Source organism: Fukomys damarensis, unplaced genomic scaffold (assembly GCF_012274545.1).
Source record: "Fukomys damarensis isolate Sample0158 unplaced genomic scaffold, DMR_v1.0_HiC HiC_scaffold_39, whole genome shotgun sequence".
In the NCBI taxonomy this organism is placed as follows: Eukaryota; Metazoa; Chordata; class Mammalia; order Rodentia; family Bathyergidae; genus Fukomys; species Fukomys damarensis.
This window is the reverse complement of record NW_022900951.1, coordinates 79,331,760-79,352,399: the sequence shown is the minus strand read 5'-3', so window position 1 is coordinate 79,352,399 and position 20,640 is coordinate 79,331,760.

Genomic DNA, 20,640 nt, shown 5'->3' with positions numbered 1-20,640 from the left:
CAGTGGACATCTATTGTTGAGCTGTTGTGAATTGCATTGCAGTAAACATGGATATATGGATATCTTCACTGTACACTATAATTCTTTTCAAGAAGTGATATACCTGAATCTTATCATAGTATTTACATATTTGAAGAACAATTTTACTGATTTTCATAGTGAATATATTAATTTACTTTTTTAAAGAATGTCACTGATATTTTAATTTTGCTTTCAATCTGTAGAACACTTTGGTAATATGGCCACTTCAAAAATATTAATTGTGCTCATCCATGAGTCTGAGGGATCTTTTCATCTAGTAGCTTCGATTTCTTCCTTCACTATAATATAAATTTCATTATATAGGTCTCACCTCTTTTGTTAGGCTAATTTGGAGGTATTTTTGAAGGTTTTGTAAATGGAAATGTTTTAATGATTTTTCAGTGGTTTCATTTTTGATATACAGAACAGCTATTGATTTTTGTATATTGGCTTCATATCCTCCCACTTTGCTGAATTTGTTTATCCAATTCAGAAACCTTCTGGTGGAACCTTTGACATTTTGTAAATAAAGAAAGACACTATCTTTGAGAATAATTTGACTTCTTCCTTACCTATTTAGATTGATTTATATCCCTTGTGTTTTTTGCTCTTACCTACTTGCTTTAGCTACACTTTCAAGTTGTATACTGAACAGGAGTAAGTAGAGTGGACACCCTTGGCTTATCCTTGACTTTGGGAGAAATGTGTTCAGTTTTTCCCCACTCAGCATTATGTTGGTTTCAGGGTTTATATGGCCTATGTTATGTTGAGGTACCATCCTGCTTCATTGAGCTTTGATAGTGCCGGCATGTGGAATTTTCTGAAAGGCTTTATATTTGTCAGTTTTCCCATCACTTGAAAAAAATCTGATATGTACCACTTAGAGGAGTATATTTGGCTTATGGTTTCAGAGAGTTCAGAACCTGGATGGCTGCCTCCATGGCAGAAATGGCGAGGCAAAGGTGCATGGTGGAAGAAAACTGCTCATCAGCTCATGGCATCCAAGTAGAAGAGTGAGGAAGAAAAACAGAACACTATTTCCTCCAAAGGCACTTTCCCAGGGACCTCTTTCAAACAGACCCCACCTCTTAACAATATTCAGCTATGAATTCATCAATAGGTCAATCCATTAACGAGTATAGCATTTCCATGATCTAATCACGTTCCAAAATCTCCACCTCTGAGCACAAGACTTTTGGGCGAAATTTTAGATCTAAGCCACAACAATATTTTTCTGCATTTTTTGAGATGATCATGTTATTTTTACCCTCATTTCTGTGGTATATTAATATTTTTTGATTTGTGTATGTTGAATCTTCTTTCCTTCCTTGGAATGTAACCAGCTTGTTCATGGAATAGGATACTTGTAATGTTGAATTTAGCTTGCAAGGACTTTACTGAGGATTTTTGCATCTATGGTGATCAAGAATATTCATCTAGTGCTGGCGATTTAGCTCAGTAGTCCCTCTGCCTTCCTCTCAAGTGCAAGGACCCAAGTTCAATCCCCAGTACCAAAAAAAAAAAGAAGATTTTTGTTGTAGAGTCTATATCAGATTTTAGTATTAAGGTAATACTGGCCTTATAGAATTAATTTGGAAGCATTTCTTTTTTATTGTGTAGAACAGTTTGAGTAACCACTGGTTCTGGTTTTATTCCATTGTGTTCTGAAAGGATACACAAAATTCTTAGAAGTTTTTTGTTTGTTTGTTTGTTTGTTTTTGTAACAGGGATCGAACTCTGGTCCTTGTGCTTGTGAGGCAGGCGACGGAACCACTGAGCTAAATCCCCGGCCCTCTTACAAGGTTCTTTATACTTTTTATAACTTGCACAGTGGCTGAAAATGTTACCCATTTTGAAGAAAGTTTCATCAACTGCTAAAAAATAATGTATATTCTGAAGTTGTTAGAATATTCCTAGGTATCTATTAATTGCATTTTTATAGCATAGTTAATTATGATGCTTCTTTATTATTATTATTTTTTGTTTAGATGACCTAATCTATCTGTAAGACTGTGGTATTGAAGTCACCTACTGTAATTGTATTAGGATCTATAACTTTATGCCTAATAGTTTTATGAAAGTGGTTATGCCAACATTCAATACATACAGATTTGTCATTCTTGCATCTTCTTGATTATTCCCTTCATCACAATGTAGTGACTTGTCTCTAATGACTAATTTTAACTTGAATTCTTCATTGGAAGATATGAATATCCCCTGGCTCTGCTTGCTTTGGTTCTATTTGAACAAATATTATTTTCCGTCCTTTTATTTTCAGTCTGTGTATGTTTTGGCAGATGAGGTATGCTTCTTACTGGCAATGTACAGTTGGATCTTGTTTTTTAATCCAAATAACCCATCTGTTTCTTTCAACTGGGGGAATTTATACCATTTAGATTCAGGGTTATTAAAATGCATGTAATAATTCTTGTCATTCTGTTGATTTTTTTCTGATGTTTGTTTTTTATTCTTTCCTCATATTGACTTGCTTATCTACTCTTTCTTGTTTGTGCATAGTGTTCCTTTAAGTACATTTGTAATTCTAGCTTAACAGTCATAAATTCCTTTAGTTTCTACTTGTGTTGTAAGAACTTTATTGCTCCTCCAATTCTGAAGGATAGTATTGCTCAATGTAGTGATCTAGTTTGGCAGTTTGTTCAGGTCTTGTAAAACATTCCATTCCCCTTTGACCCTCAGAATTTCTATGGTTTACCTTTGTAACTATTTTATTGAAATTAGCCACACACTATTTGAACGTATAGTGCATAAACCATGCAAATATGAAAAAAATATAACTACATTAGGTGGTGTTATGAGTAGATAAAGGAAAATGGTATGGTCTTTATTATTATCATTGGAAAATTACCAGTAGTTTGCCCTACAAAACTGGTGTTTAGAAGAGAAAACTTTTTACAAGCATAACTTTTTGTTAAGCAGAAAAATTCGTTTTTCATTTGAAGCTGGTGACAAAGATACTGAGCCCAATTTTGAAACATTGGCTTTGTTCCCATCTTCTGTCTCTGAGAACCTGAAGATAAAATGAATATAAAAAAAAACACATACGCAGAGGACTGTAATATTGATTATGCCAAAGGAAGGCTGTAAAGACCCCATAATTGTCTTGTTTATAATCTTAAGTGAAATAAATAAGTCACACACGTGTAAATACTGAATAGTTTCTCTGGTGTGAAAAACTATAATTGTACATAAGATCCTAATGGTATAATTGACAATGTGAAATGGGAAGAAAAGGGCTAAAGGTGTAGGGGAAGTGGGAAGGGTAGAGGAAAGGAAATAAGGGAAAAGAAAAAGAAACATGAGAAATTGAAAAACTGGAAATAAAGTATTTGTAAATGGGGAAGGGAGGAGTGGGTGAAGAGAGGGCAGGGACAAGAGGAAAAAATGAGAACCAAGACCTGTCATGTAAAGGTACAAAATCCCAATGATGAATGTAACTGTACCGTATATCTAAAAGGTACCAATAAACTCAATGAGTAAAAAAAAAAAGTAAAAGTGAGTCTGGCCCAAGTTTACATGCCGAGGTCAGAATAACTCACACCCAAATTCCGTTCCCACGACTAAAACCTTCAGACTAGAAGGACAAGTTCCAGTTACAATAATATATTTTGTCCATTCTATTTATAATTTGAGAATGCTTTTTCTTGGTCTTTCTAAGCCTTGTCTACATTAATTCCCATAGAAATCACATGTCATCTTTATCCCAATTGATTTCCAATAAAACTCAGTTCCTGAGACTGCCCAGCACCTTTGCTGGTTGCACTGGCATTGGTCATCCTGGCACCCCACTTTCTCTCTCCTAGCTCTGTCTCTTAGTGTATTCTTTTTCTGAGGTCTGCATCATATACTGGGCAGGTGGGTGCTGGAATTTGACTACAGGGGTCTTCAATATATATATTATATATATTAATTATTTAAATGTATATATACAGAATACAAAATGATTTCTTCTTCAGGAGTTGAGTGCTGAAACTACTAAGATAAAATTCAGTGCTATAAATAATAAACCCTTGGGTATGAGAGACAGTTAAATACATAGTTTAAAGTATTGTGAAAACAATATTGGAAACAATTTTGAAAACAATATTTGGTTTGAAAAGACTAATATCCAGACATAAATTCATCTGTTATTTGAGGTAAATATATTGAAGACAGTATTCAGAGCAAGTAAATTAATGGTATTCTACTTCAGACATAATAACATGATATGGATAGGAGATGTGGAGAGGCAAATATAGGCCATATTTGGGAAATTATTTATATAAATTAGAGTTTTGGAAAAATATAATACTCTGCCTTGTCTCCACACATTGTATAAATAACTGCTAGCATTGTGCCATGAAGGAATCTGAGGGGGAAAAAAAACACACATTCTGTTCCACAAAAGCTTACAGTCCAAGAGAGAAAATGGACCAATAAACAGGTAAGTGCAATATGAATTTGATAAAGGCTACAGTAAGAAAGACGAAGTTGCTATGATACAAGAATAAGGTTAATAAAATGGTAAAAGGGCATTCAAGAAAGACTTCATAAAGAAATTAACATCTAAGCAAACCTCTCAGTAAAAAGATTTATTTTGTGATATTTCCACATGGCTGTTAGGCACTTGAAACAACATAGCTAAAATGAATTGCTTTATTCTATCATTACCAATCCTTCATTTCTCAGTTCCCTCCATTTCTAAAAATCTTTCTTCCAATTGTGCAAGCCCCAAACCATTTTTGAACATGTCCTCTATGTTAGAGCATAAGCTATTCCTCTTGAACTATCACCAAAATATCTCTCCAAATGTTCAGTTCTCCCCCTTTTCAATGCCATCTCTCTGATTAGAGACATTATTTTTGACAAAATTGGAAAAATAGATTTCAGAGCAATTGAAACATTAGAAGACATAATTACAGGCTCTGAATTATAGATAACTAAAGAAATCTGCACAGAAAAATCAAGAGAAAAGATGCAGTGGTGAACTAAGTACTTGAGGGCTTCAGAAGTATTTACCATATATTTTCCTACAGAAAAAAATCGACACAAAAATGAATATTGATGGTTTCCAAAATCAAACTGAACAAATGAGAAGCATTGTGAGTATGGAGCAAAAGGAAAACAGACATTAGAGGACGAGGGAATAATGCAGCAAAAATAGATCTCATAAGGTATGACACAAAAACTTTTAAAAGTGTGAGTAACAACTTGAGGGACAAGTCCTGTGAAATGTGAGTCCTGTGCTAGAAGACTGTAGACAAGACATGGAGAGTGATTATAAAAGAATTTACCAAGATTAGAATAAGACAAGACAAGAGTTCATTTGGATAAAGTACACTGTGAAGAAGGACTGCAGGTGAGTTTTCAAGTCAGGAAGTAGTATCAAGGTTAGAGGCTGGGATCTTCACAAGGGACTAAAGACACACAAAAGGGTATGAGTTAGAAAATGTAGAAATCTCAGAAATGCATTCTCCAGGGCATCTTATTTCTAGTTAAATCTTCAGCAACACCTATATTGTGCCTGAAGTCATGTGTTTAAAGTTGCATTTTGCCGTGGTCATTTACTCAGGCCTCACAGAAGGCTTTTTCTTTCTGATTCTTGTACTGTCTTGGCAAAGTGTTAGTGCGTTGTTTTATAACTGCTTTATATGTACTGGGCAAGACTGTCTAATGGGGACATTTTGATATTAATGATTTTAAACCTTTTGTTAACAAGGGATAGTCCAGGCATGGTGGTGCACACCTGTAATCCCAGCACTTGGGAGGATGAGCCAGGAGAATAACTGGGAGTTCGAGGCCAGCCTGGGCTACATAGCAAGTTCAAGGCCAGCTTGAACTACAGAGCAAAACTCTGTCTCAAAAAAACAAACATTCCCTCCTCCCTCAAAATGAAACCAAAGGATAATCACCACATGCTAGAGCAATGAAGGTACAATACAAATGTAAACACTAATCTACTATTTCTAAATTAACTAAAGGGAAGACAACCTTTAAAGCATTGAAACAGTAAATTTAAAGAGCCAAGAAATAGACAACAGAAGAACATAAAACAATAACTCATAGAACTAAGGAAATAACTACAAAAAATTATAAATGAAAAATACAAGTTGTCATCAAAATATATGGTGAATGTTTAAAACAATTATGATGAAAGACACATTGCCATTAACCTACTCAAGATATTTCCCCTTGTTTGGAACAATCTTTTCCATCATTCTTGCCACTTTCTGAAGCAGTTCTGAAAGTTCTCTTTCATGAGTTTCTTTACGAAGTGTAATTAAAAATAGTGAATGCTGCTGCCATATGACATCCAGTGAAAAGGCAAATTCATAATATAGTGGAATCTCCATGATGGCAGACTAGAGTCAGCAGCAATGCTCAGAGGATACCAAGATCTGTAGGTTCTCAGATGAGGGGGAGGGGAAAACAATACCTCAAACACTTGAAGCCAAAATCCACAAGATGAATGCCAGTATTAGTGGTGTTTAGAAAGAGAAGCAGGATCACGTCTTGATTCCAGAGCTGGTGAACACACCTTTTTGGGAAAAGATCTAGCCTCCAAGAGAAGAAGCTGAGTGAAGGAGTGGCATGCTCACTTTTCCTACCTCTCTTTCTACTAGGAAACAGCCTAATGAATGAGATGTTTGCAAGACAGTGTCTCCTTAGATTAGAACACTAAGGAAAGAGTAAGCCAGGAAAACACTCATAGAGCAGTGACTACTTTGGGAATAGCAAGCCCTGGGGATAAAAAAAAATTGTACAGTCCTGGTTAGGGATGTGGAGTTAGGCATTGAGAGATTTGTGAGACAATGAGACCTAGAGGTATGTAGCAGCTTTGGTAAGACCCAGAGTTGGAAAAGACACTGGAACAGTGTCAAAGTAGGCAGTCTTCCACTGACCCCCCCAAATGCCATGAAGCTGTGTGCCTATATGGTATTTCACCCTCCAAACAATATAGAGCTTGGCATCTGAGCAGAATACCTTCCACTACTCAATAAAAGCTGCTGAACTCTGCCCATGTGAGCTACCTTTCATCAGCCCACAAATGCTACTGAATTACAAGCAGCAGGACCATCCTCCACCAAGCCCTAAACACCACTGAATTCACAAGCTGGATAGAGTGTTTGTGAGGCATAGATAAAGATTTTTGTACAAGTGGAAAGCTAGAGAGAAGCATGGTCAGAGGTGTTACACAGTGTGCTCACATAGAGAGGTGTAAAACAGGGATAGAAAGAGAAGATACAAGTAGCTCCCAGGATTATTATGGAGGAATAGGAAAAGAGACATGAAGCCCCTACACAAATCAGCAAAATATTGGGTGCTTAATCATTTCTTCTGTGCCCTTTTCACCTACAATCCAATTGAAGGAGTCTAAGCATAAGACAAAGAGAAAAATCTGAGCCAGTCACACTGACAGCAGCACAGTTCAAACCTAGCAGTGTCCTGCCTTCAGAGGGAAGAAGAGTGTATCTCCATGATCGATCTGAACACCCCAGACCCTTCATCCACCTTTAGATGAGAAAAAGTTGGAAAAAATTGAAAGAGAACTAGCTCAAGCACAGATTGACACATCCAAACTCCCAGTTACAACCATAGAGAATCGGTACGTAACACCCAGAAATGCTACAAGTCAAGGTCTATCCATTTTTTAATCTATAGGAAAAGAGCACACTGGACGAATTCTGACTGCAGTGTAAATAGGATTGAGAGGACTTATTTTGTATATTTGTATGTCAGTGTTATTTTTTCGTTTTTCCATTATTCCTGTGAATAGGAATATATATTCATATGTAAAATGGAGACGAGGAATTAATTTTTGTTTAAAATTATACACAGTGGAAATTTAGTTCACAAACTTGTTTTTCTCCACAAACTGAACTGGATGAAAAACAAATTTCTCCATAAGATCAACACTAAACCTAACCATTGAATAAGATTCAGTTCTCATCCAACTCGAGTTGCAACCAGAATCCTGGAAAGAATCAAGTTCATGAACCAAGGTACCACTGCAGTATCTTTCATTGTCATGGCTAGTTAACCCTCACCAAAAACTGGGTATGGAGGATTCAAGCACAAACTTTCTATCAGCATATTAATTGGTTCCAGCCTTCTTACAGATTCCCTTAATCTCCAATTATAGTACATTCCTCTTATTTATTTGTCTCATTTCCAGAGAAAAAACCCTCAAACCTTATCTATTCACTCTCTCCTTTCCAGATATAAAAAGGTTATCACAAAAATCCCACTTTTTTTTAAATTGAGTTTATTGGTACATTTTAGGTATACAGTACAGTTACATTCATCATTGGGATCTTGTACCTTTACATGACAGGTCTTGGTTCTCATTTTTCCCCTTGTCCCTGCCCTTCTTTCACCCCCTCCTCCCTTTCCCATTTACAACCACTTTATTTCCATTTTTTCATTTTCTCATATTTTTTCCATTTCCTTTATTACCTTTCCCCTACCTTTCCCACATTCCCACATCTTTTCTTTAATTTGCTGTTCTTTTTTCTTTCCTTTTCTCTAAACAATCTTCTGCTTTTGTGCTCTTTCCTTTCCTTATCCTGTACATACCACCCTACTTATCATCAATGCTATTCCATTATCTTAATGAGTTATAGAAAAATGTGAAATTTATACAAATTTCAAATTACATGGCTGATATATGGTTGGTTTTGTAGATACGGATATAGCTGGTAGTTGTTCTCTCCTTGTAACACAATGACTAGGACTCATCCCATTACACTGAATAAGTTGAAAGGGTGCATGAACAGCAAGATATAACCAAAGCCAAAATCACAGAGAGACACACAAGGGGCAATGAAAAATTATAGGTAATACTTAAATTTTAAAAGAAACATTGCCAAAAACAATGGAATAAGTGTGTTTGAAGGGCAGGTGTTTTTATTTTATGCAGGGATATTAACTGCAACTTGTCATTTATCATAATAATTGAAATAAGCTCTTGTATAATCTCAGATCACAGTGGCATGAATCTAAAAATCAACAGCAAAACAAACCAAACTATGCAATTTGGAATAATACAATTATAAATAATCAATGAATCACATAAGAAATCAGGGTAGAAAGGGTAAAAGTGATAATCCACCTGCAGAAAAATTAATCTAGACCCTTATCTTTCATACAGTAGTAAAATCAAGTCAAAATGGATCAAAGACCTACATATAAAAATGGTAACACTGCTTAAGCAGTAAAAGAAAAAAGAGAAAGAAGTAACAGTAAAATAATGCAATGAAGAGAATAAGCCAATGTCTTTCAGTAATAACTTTCAATGTGAATGGTCTCAATTACACAGTCAAAAGACAGATTGGCAGAATATATCAAGAAGCAAAATCTGATAGTATGCTCTACACATGAAAACATATAAACCAAAAGTAAATTCAATGCCTAAGAATGAAAGGATGGAAAAAGTATTCTATGTAATGGAAACACAAAAACAAGCAGGAGTAGCTCTTTTATTTCCAGCAGGGTGAACTTCAAGGCAAAACTTATCAGAAGAGGCAAAGAAGGTCACTGCACACTGGTTAAGGGAACAATAAATATGAAAAGATAACAACTATAAATACATATGCAGCGATCACCCGGCGGCGTGCGCGCGAGCTCCCGGCCTGCGCGGGAGCTCCCGGCCTGCGCAACAACAGACCCAGGAAGGACCCAAGGACCCCAGAGGGGGTTTTTTTCAGCTGCCTGCCTACCTGCCTGTCTGCGATCACCCGGCGGCGTGCGCGTGAGCTCCCGGCCTGCGCGACAACAGACCCAGGAAGGAAGGTAGCCGCGCGGGCGCCCTTGAAACACCCACACGACCCCCCCCCCCGTTCTCAAAACTCCTGATCGGGCCAGTCCTTAGACCAACTCTGCAGAGGCATAGGTTCCCATGAAGGGTAGTTTTCTGAGCTCCGAACTTTGATCATCTTTAAAGAAAGGGCAGGGGAAACCTGTAATAGAACGGAGTGGAGTTCAACCCTGAGGGTAAGGAAACTAAAGTTAGGCTTTGTAGATTGTGTTCAGTCTCAGTCGTGAGGAACAGCCATTGGCTAGCTATAACCAGGGGATTGGGTTCCGCATATGACTGTGCATGTGGTATAATATGAGATCAGAGATAGCCTGAAAGAGGACCTTCAAATTCTTTTTCTTTCCCTCTCTCTTGTCTCTTTTTTCCTCTTTCCACCCTAAAATTTCTTTCTTTTTTCTGTCCTGTCTCTCCAACTCAGTCTCTTGCTCCACCATAGTGTCCCTCATCTCCCTTTTTATTCCAGTTCCTGAAGAACTCAGACTTCTTTTTTTATTTTTTGTTTTTAGGACGGGTTTCTCTTTATGTTCTTTTCTCCAGTCATTTTACCTCACTCATGGCTCTGTACCTTCAAGGGAAGGCAAGCGCCTGTTACTGTTAAGGGGATATATTCCTGTCCTTATTCCTGCACTCTCTCTATCCCCCCTGAACTTAATAGCTTTGTAAAGATAGTAAGGTAATTCTACAACCTCTGGATTCACTTCAAACCTGCTCTAATTCTTTCACTTATCTAATCCTCTTGTTCTAAGTCGAACCCCCCATCCTAAATGGTAAAGATGCCATATTGAAAAGAATATTCACTGCAAACATACTATGAGCTGCTTCTTGAAATTAATCTAATTCACATGAGTTAAAGGTGATACATTAATGACTACCATAAGTGGTCAGTTGGCAAGCTGTGCCTGATCCTATTGGGCTGCTGAATGTATCAATTGGGACAAAGAGTGGTGATTGATTTAAAGAGTTGTTTTCTCTGATATTATGAAAACGAGAATGTCTATGAGTCATTAGAAACTCAAAAGCTAAAACGCAACTATATTAGGAAGATTTAAGTAATACCCAGAAATTAAAGAAGGACAACCCAACAATAAAAATAAAAATGAGAAAACACTTAAGCAAGACACAAAAACAAATATCCAGTTCACCAATAGCAAATAGTAGGACAAATGAGGATGAAAAGTCTGATAGTGAACCAACAGGACTCCCTGGACCCATAGCACAGGAGGTAACAAAATTGATCAATCAGGCTCTAGAAAAATTCAAATCAGAAATAATTTCCCAGCTAGCCAGAGAGATGATGAGCAAAATAGAAGTCATGATTCGAGACTCTAGAGCAGAAACTGAGAAAAAAATAGATGAGCTCAAGACTGTGATAGAAGCCATGAAGACTCAGCATAAGAAAGACATGGAAACAATGAATGCCCAACAGAGGAAAGAAATGGAATCCATAAAACAGATTCAAACAGATATCCAGGAGATTAAAAACTCTATTGAAAGTGTACGAAACAGAATAAAAGATTGCGAAGATAGAATTTCAGATATAGAAGATAGGATAGCAGTCAGTGACCGTGAAAAAAGAGGTCTATTAAAAACAGTAAGGGATCATGAGAAATCAATCCAACAACTCCTAGACGATACAAAGAAAAATAACATAAGACTGATAGGAATTCATGAAAAAACAGGAGAAAACACAAATGATATAAAAAAGCTCTTCACAGAATTAATGACAGAAAACTTCCCAAACAGAAGGGAAGAATTAGACATACAGATAAGTGAGGCATATAGAACCCCAACTAGCCACGATCAAAAAAAATCTACACCTAGACATATAATAATCAAGATTCCAGAAATCCAACAGAAAAACAAAATACTACAAGCAGTAAGAGAAAAGAAACAAATCACATGCAAAGGGAAGCCCATTAGAATCACAGCAGACTTTTCAACACAAACCCTTAGGTCAAGGAGAGCCTGGAGTGAGGTATTCCAAGTCCTAAAAGAAAAGAATCTCCAACCTAGACTTTTGTATCCTGCAAAACTCTCTTTCAAAATAGATGGGGAAATAAAATACTTCCACGACAAAGAGCACCTGAGAAATTTCATGAACACCAAACCAGCACTGCAAGGAATTCTAAACAATATCCTAGAAAAGGACAACGAAATTCACAATAACATGAGGCCCAACAGACCAAATCAAATAGGCAAGGCAAGAAACTAAAAGGAGATGGGAGAAAAAGTAAAAAGAGTCAACAAATGGACAAAAACATGACAAGAATAAGTCAAAATATATCAGTTGTAACCATCAATGTTAATGGCCTCAATTCACCAATCAAGAGAAACAGATTGGCAGAATGGATTAAGAAGCAAAATCCAACAATATGTTGTATACAAGAAACACACCTAGTGCAAAAGGAAGTCCATAGACTGAAAGTGAAAGGATGGAAAACAATTCTCCATGCGTCAGGAGTCCAGAAAAAAGCAGGGGTAGCAATCTTATTCTCAGATAAAGTAAATTTCAAACCAAAACTCATTAAGAGAGACAAAGAAGGACACTACATCCTTGTAAAGGGAACAATTCAAGAGGAAGAGCTGACAATCATAAACATATATGCACCAAATATAAATGCCCCCAACTATATAAAACAAATATTAAGTAACATGAAAAACCAAATAAGCACTAATACAATTGTAGTGGGGGATTTAAATACCCCACTATCACAAATTGACAGATCTACTAGGCAGAAAATCAACAATGAAATAATAGAACTGAACCAAGCTTTGGAACACATGGACTTAATAGATGTTTATAGAGTATTCCACCCCCAAAAACCAGAATATACATTCTTTTCGGCTGCACATGGATCATTCTCCAAAATAGACCACATACTGGCTCACAAAACAGGTCTAAATAAATGCAAAAAAATTGAAGTCATCCCCTGTTTATTATCAGATCATAGTGCAATCAAACTAGACATCAATAGCACAAGAAACTATAGAAACTTCACAAGCACATGGAAACTGAACAACACTCTCCTAAACAATCAATGGATTACAGAGGAAATTAAAGAAGAAATTAGACAGTTTTTACAAATAAATGAGAATGCCAATACAACATACAGGAATCTTTGGGACACAATGAAAGCAGTTCTACGTGGAAAATTCATAACATTGAATGCCCACACTAGGAAAACAGAGCGGGCTCAAATAAACAACTTAACGATGAAACTTAGACTCCTAGAAAAACAAGAGCAAGAAAAACCCAAAGCTCGAACAAGAGAGGAAATTATAAAGATCCGAGCAGAAATCAATGCAATTGAAATTAAGAAAACGATACAAAAAATAAATGAAACAAAGAGCTGGTTTTTTGAAAGAATAAATAAAATTGACAAACCCTTAGCTAATCTTATCAAAAAAAGGAAAGAAAAGGCTCAGATCCATGCAATTAGGAATGAAAAAGGCGAAGTCACAACAGATCCGAAAGAAATCCAGAGGATCATGAACACCTACTTTGAGAACCTGTACTCTAATAAAATGGAAAACACAGAAGAAATGGACAGATTTCTAGATACTTATGAATTACCAAAGTTGAACGAAGAAGATAAAAACATTTTAAACACCCCAATCACAATCAGTGAAATTGAAAATGTAATTAAAAACTTACCAACAAAGAAAAGCCCAGGCCCTGATGGATTCACTGCTGAATTTTACAAGACATTTAGAGAAGAACTACTACCATTACTCTTCAAACTTTTCAATGAAATTGAAAGAGAAGCTATACTTCCAAATTCATTCCTGGAAGCAAGTATCACTCTGATTCCCAAACCAGAGAAAGATACAACCAAAAAGGAGAACTACAGACCAATCTCCTTAATGAATATAGATGCAAAAATCCTTAATAAGATACTAGCAAACAGAATACAGAGGATTATTAAGAAGATCATCCATCATGACCAAGTCGGATTTATTCCAGAGATGCAAGGGTGGTTCAACATACGAAAGTCAGTGAATGTAATACATTATATTAACAAAGTCAAGGACAAAAACCATATGATCCTCTCAATAGATGCAGAAAAAGCATTTGATAAAATTCAACACCCATTCATGATAAAAACCCTGCAAAAAATTGGAATAGATGGTCTATACCTCAATTTAATAAAGGCTATTTATGAAAAACCATCAGCCAACATCATATTGAATGGCCAAAAACTGAAAACCTTCATGTTAAAATCAGGAACAAGACAAGGATGCCCACTATCGCCACTTCTCTTCAATATAGTTCTGGAAACATTAGCCACAGCAATTAGACAAGAGAAAGAAATTAAAGCAATAAAGATAGGAAAGGAAGAAGTTAAACTATCATTATTTGCTGATGATATGATACTCTACATTGAAGATCCAAAAAACTCCACCAAAAAACTTCTAGACTTAATTGACAGATTCAGTAAAGTATCTGGATACAAGGTGAATACCCAAAAATCAATAGCCTTTCTATACACAAATAACAGACAGACAGAAAGAGAAATAAGGGAAAAAATTCCTTTTACAATAGCATCCAAAAAAATGAAGTATCTAGGAATCAATCTAACAAAAGAAACAAAAGATCTCTACACTGAAAACTACAGCACTCTGAAAAAAGAAATCGAAGAGGATATAAAAAAATGGAAAGATATCCCCTGCTCCTGGGTAGGAAGAATCAACATAGTGAAAATGGCCATACTACCGAAACTGCTATATACATTCAATGCAATGCCAATTGAAATTCCAACACTATATTTCACAGAACTAGAAAAAAGAATCCAAAAATTCATTTGGAACCACAAGAGACCTAGAATAGCAAAAGCCATTATAGGCAACAGTCACATGGCACCAGGTGTAACAATTCCCAATTTGAAACTATACTACAAAGCCACTGTGATAAAATCAGCATGGTACTGGCAAAGAAATAGGCCTGAGGATCAATGGAACAGACTGGAAGACACAAAAACAAATGCAGATGTACTCAGCTACCTCATCTTCGACAAAGGAGCTCACCATCCTCAGTGGAGGAAAGATAGCCTCTTTAATAAATGGTGTTGGAAAAACTGGATATCAACCTGTCACAGATTAAAATTAGACCCTTATCTTTCGCCATGCACTAAATTAAAATCCAAATGGATTAAAGATCTAAATATTAAAACAGAAACATTAAACTTGCTGGAAAGTAAGTTAGGCAGAACTCTGGAAGACATTGGTATAGGAAAAGACTTTATGAACAAATCCTCAGTAGCACGGGAACTAGCAGAAAGAATCAACAACTGGGATCTCATCTTACTAAAAAGCTTCTGTACTTCAAAAGAAACCATTAGCAGAACTAAGAGACAATCTACAATGTGGGAAAAAATTTTTACCAGCTGTACCTCAGACAAAGGACTATTATCAAGGATATATAAAGAACTCAAAACAATCAGTCCCCCCAAATATAAAGACCCGATCCAAAAATGGGCATCCGAAATGAACAGACATTTCTCATACAAAGAAGTGAAAGCAGCAAGAAAATATATGAAAAAATGTTCCACATCACTGGTCATTCGAGAGATGCAGATGAAAACAACACTGAGATTCCACCTCACCCCACAAAGAATGGCTGCTATCAAGAAATCACACAATAACAAATGTTGGCGGGGTTGTGGGGAGAAAGGAACCCTCCTCCATTGTTGGTGGGAGTGCAGACTAGTGCAACCACTATGGAAATCAATATGGAGATACCTCAAAGAGCTTGGACTGGAGGTTCCATTTGACCCAGCCATCCCTCTGTTGGGTATCTTTCCAAGAGAACTAAAAGAATCATATCACAGAGAAGTATGTGCACCCATGTTTATAGCGGCACAGTTTGTAATAGCTAAATCTTGGAAACAACCTATTTGCCCATCCGTTGGAAACTGGATAAAGAAGTTGTGGTTTTTCTATAAAATGGAATATTACTCAGCCATAAAGAGCGAGAGAATAGATTCATTCATAGGAAAATGGATACATATTGAAGATATACTCCTAAGTGAAATAAATAAGTCCCACATGTGTAAATACCAAATAGTTTCCCTGGTGTGAATATTCTGCAACAATGCATAAGATTCTAATAAGATTACTGACATTTAGAAATGGGAGGAAAGGAGCTAAAGGTGTAGGGAAGGTGTGATACATAGGGGAAGAACAAAAAGGGAAAAGAAAAAAATGTGAGAGAATGAAAAGATGAAAATAAAGTGTTTGTAGATGGGGAGGGGAGGAGGGGGTGAAGGGAGGGCAGAGGTAAGGGGAAAAAAATGAGAATCAAGACTTGCCATGTAAAGGTACATGATCCCAACAATGAATGTAACTGTACTGTATCCCTAAATGTACCAATAAACTCATAATGTAGAAAAAAAAATACATATGCACTAAACACTGACACCACATAAATTTATAAGACAAACACTGCTGGTCATAAGAGATTAGATAAACATCAACAGAATCCTAATGGGTAATTTTAATGACCTACTATCACAAATACAGATGAACTAGACAAAAAAAATCAATAAATATCGAAGTTGTAATATATCTTTGAAAAAACAGTCTTATCAGATACCTACAGTGTTCAACCCAATGGCAACATGCACGGTCTTCTCCACAACATATAGACCATTTAGAAGATTTATCCAAAATAGACCACATCCAGCCTAACTTATAAAGTGTGCTTAAGGAAATAGAGAAGAATAAAAATTAGTTTATGTATAATACCAGATAGAGTGGAATTATAGTGGAAAATAATGGCAAAATGAGCCATATAAATTACACAAACATGTGGTGAGTAAGGAAACATTCTTGAATAATCAATGAATCAGAAAAATTCAAGGAAGAAATTAGACAGCTCCTGAAATGAAAAGCTAAGACCTGTACAACTTACCAGAACCTACAGGACACAATGAAAGTCTTAAGAGGGAAGTTTATAGCAGTGAATGCCCACAGCAGAAAAACAGAGTGAGTCAAAGTAAGTAATCTGATGATGCACTTCAAGGTCCTAGAAACACAAGCACAATCCAAATCCAAAGCTAGTACTGGGAAAAAATTATGAATATCAGAGTAGAAATTGCGAATATAAAAAATATAAAAGATAAATAAGAGCTGAATCTATGAATTAATAACCAAAATATACAAACCCATAGCCAATCTTACAAAAAAATGAAAGACATAGAATTCAATTAGAAATGAATATGTTGAAATCACAATGAATAACCTAGAAATCCAGATTACTAGACATTATTATACTGAAAACCAGTACTTGAATAAATTGGAGAATTTAGAAAAAAGTGGATATATTGCTAAATACATACAAACTTCTGAAACAAAACCAATAACATATGAAAATCTGACTAATCAATAAGAGGTAGCAAAATTAAAGCAGTAATAGGAAACATACCAACTAAGAAATGCCCACTGTCTAATCAAATCACCACTGAATTGCACAAGAACTTCAGGGAAGATCTAATGCTAATGCTCCTCAAACTAATGAAATAGAAAGGGAAGTACTCCAAAACTCATTCCTGGCAGTGAGATTTACCCTAATCCCAAAACCAATGACTCAACTAAAAGGAAACTACAGTCCTATCTCTTTAATAAAGACAGATTAAAAAAAAACCTCAACAAAATACTCCCAATGGAATTCAACAACTTGAGTAAACAGCAGCATATCAGCCTCTCTGAGATTCAGAATCCAGACATGAGAATATAACTTAGGAAAGAAAAGAAGGACTTAGATAGATCCCCGAGACCCAAAATGAATGTGAATGGAGAATCAGAACACACAGAGAAAGTGAAGAGACAGGCCCTAGTCCAGAAATAGGAGATGATAATTTGCATTTCCCATCACTCCTGGCTCATGGTGTGAGACAGGAGGCTCAAATCTACACAAGACACAGTGAAGGTGAGTGACTCCAGAGTCTTCCATAACCTGTGACTCCAGAGGTCTCCATGGAGAAATGCACCAGTGGAACAGAACAATGGATGCTGTGAACTACAAAAGCTGCAGAGTGACTCCAGTCCAAGTGTCCCTGGAGAGAGTGCTGGTTAGATGCCATTTTAGTGAGGGGCCAAATGAACCTGGGGCTCAGAGCAACCATTAGCTGGCTTTCTCTCAGGGCTCCCAGTGACTGGGTGAGGCACAACTTTGGAAGATGTATAGGGTCAGGGAGTGGAGGACAAGAGATACACAAAGTGTTATAGATGAACAATGAAGGCCCCATGCCACAACCAGAAGCCTGGAACAGCCTGAACTTCTGTGGAATTGAAAACATAAGAACTGGAATATGATAGAGTGGTGAGCAGTGGAAATTAGACTCTCAAAGGTTCAGAGTCCAAACACTGGAGAATAGCAACTTGGGGTCAAGAAGAAGGAGTGAGTTGGACTGCTGGGACCCAGGAAAGATCTGAAGGAAGAATTGAAGCCATGGGAATAGCAAAGAGATGGATCTCAATGCAGAAGAGTGAGGTGTTAAACTGCTTTCTTACTGACTCATAGCTCATGTCATGAGAAAGAAGGCTTGAATCTACAGAGGGACAATGAAAGTGGGTGACTCCACAGGTCTCTAGAGAGAAACACACCAGTCAAATGGAATAGTGGATGTTCTGGGCTTCAGAAGCTACTGAGTGACTCCAATTCAAATGTCCCCAGGAGAGGGTGACAGGCTGGATGCGATCCCAGAGAGGAGATAGCTGAACCCAAGACTCAAAGCAGACATGGGTTGGCTTCATTTTGGGGCTCCCACTATCTAAGTTGGCTGCAGCCTGGAGAGATGTTCAAGGCTGGGGAACATATCAAACTCACAAGAGATATCCAGAGTGTTGTAGACTAAACAACGTGGATACCAGTCCCATAGTCAGAGACCAAGATCAACCTGAATTGCTGTGGATTTGTAGACACAAGGATTGACACTCCAACTAGTTCCTACTGCAAGCTTGCTGGGATTATCCAGCACCCCAATTTAATCTTACTGCAGACGTGTTGGGATCATCCACAGTGGATGTGGGCTTTAACTGTCTTGTTAGCCTACCACTGACAACAAAGACGTCCCGGGATGTGAACATTACCACAAAACTATAGGCTCCAGAATATAACTACAGACTTGGAATCACAGAAAAATCTATTTTTAAATTCTTTTTTCTTATTTTTTCATAAGCATGAACACTGTTTTCATTTTCTATGTTTTGTTTAGTTCTTGAATTTGGTTTTGTTTTTGTTTCTCCCTTCATGCTTTCCTTTCTGTATTCTTCAAGTTTCCAAAAGCCTGGGGAATCTTCCTCTGTGTGTCACCCTTGCCTCTAAACTCTTTCTCTTCTTCCATTTCTCTATTTTTTCTCTTATATACATTTAAAATTTAATTTAATTTTGTTTGTCTAATTAAGTTTATTGTACAATTTAGATATACATACTGATCACATTTACCATGAGGAATTTATACCTGCATATGACACATTTTGATTCTTCTTTTTTCCCTTTCTCCTCTCTTTTCAATCCTTCCTCCCCTCCTTATTTACAAAACCTTTGTTTCCATTTTACCCTCTCATTTTTTTCTTTTCCATTCCTTCCTCCACCGTGCCACTTCTCATTTGAATATTTTTCCCTATTTCACAATATCAATTTTTTTGAGGCAGGATCTCAGTATGTAGTTGAGACTGACCTGGAACTCACTATGTAGCCCGGACTAGTCTCAAACTCACAGTGATCCTCCTGCCTCAGCCTCCCAAGTGCTGGGATTACAGGCGTGTGCCACCACACCCAGCAATTAACAATATCTTTTATACATTTTGGTCCTTATTTATGTTCAGTTTCTCACGCCAAAGAAACAATCAATATTTACATGTGTGTGATTTATTTCACTTGAGTATGGTCTCAAGGTGCATCCATTCACCTAGAAGTGTCCTAATTTTATACATCTTTTTTTCTATCATTGAGTTTATTGGTACATTTTAGGTACACAGTACAGTTACATTCATCATTGGTATCTTGTCCCTTTACATGAAAGGTTTTGGTTCTCATTTTTCCCCTTAACCCTGCCCTCCCTTTACCCCTCTTCCCCTCCCCATTTACAAACATTTTATTTCCATTTTTTTATTTTCTCATATTTTTTTCTTTTCCCTTATTACCATTCCCCTACTCTTCCCACTTTCCCTACACCTTTAGCCCTTTTCTTTCTATTTCACATTGCTAAGTTTATACTTCTTTATGACTATGTAGTACACTATATAAAAACCCACATCTTCTTAATCCATTCATCATTTGATGGCCATTTGGGCTGTCTCCAAGGTTTAGCTATTACAAACTGTGTTGCTGTAAACAAGAGTGTGCATATGTTGCTGTAGTCTGATGCTTTTAATTCTTTCAGAAACATACCAAGATAAGGAATAGCTGGGTCAAATGGAATCTTTAGTACCAGCTTTTTGAGGAATCTCCACAGTGATTTCTGCAGTGGTGGTACCAGTCTATATTACCCCCAACAGTAAAGAAGGATTCCTTTTTCCTACAGCCCTGCCAGCATTTGTTTTTGGTTGATTTGTTGATGATAGCCATTCTTTCTGGATTGTGATGCAATCTGTGTTGTATTTGCATCTTTTGAATGAGCAGTGATGTTGAACATTTTTTTGTTTACTTATTTGCTGTTTATTCTTCATCTGAGAAGTGCTTATTCATTTCAGTTTCTCATTTTTGGATTTATTCTTTAGATTTGAGGGGTCTAATATTTTTCAGTTTTTTAATATATTTTAGAAAACAGTTCATCTGAGAAACAGCTGGCTAACAATTTTTC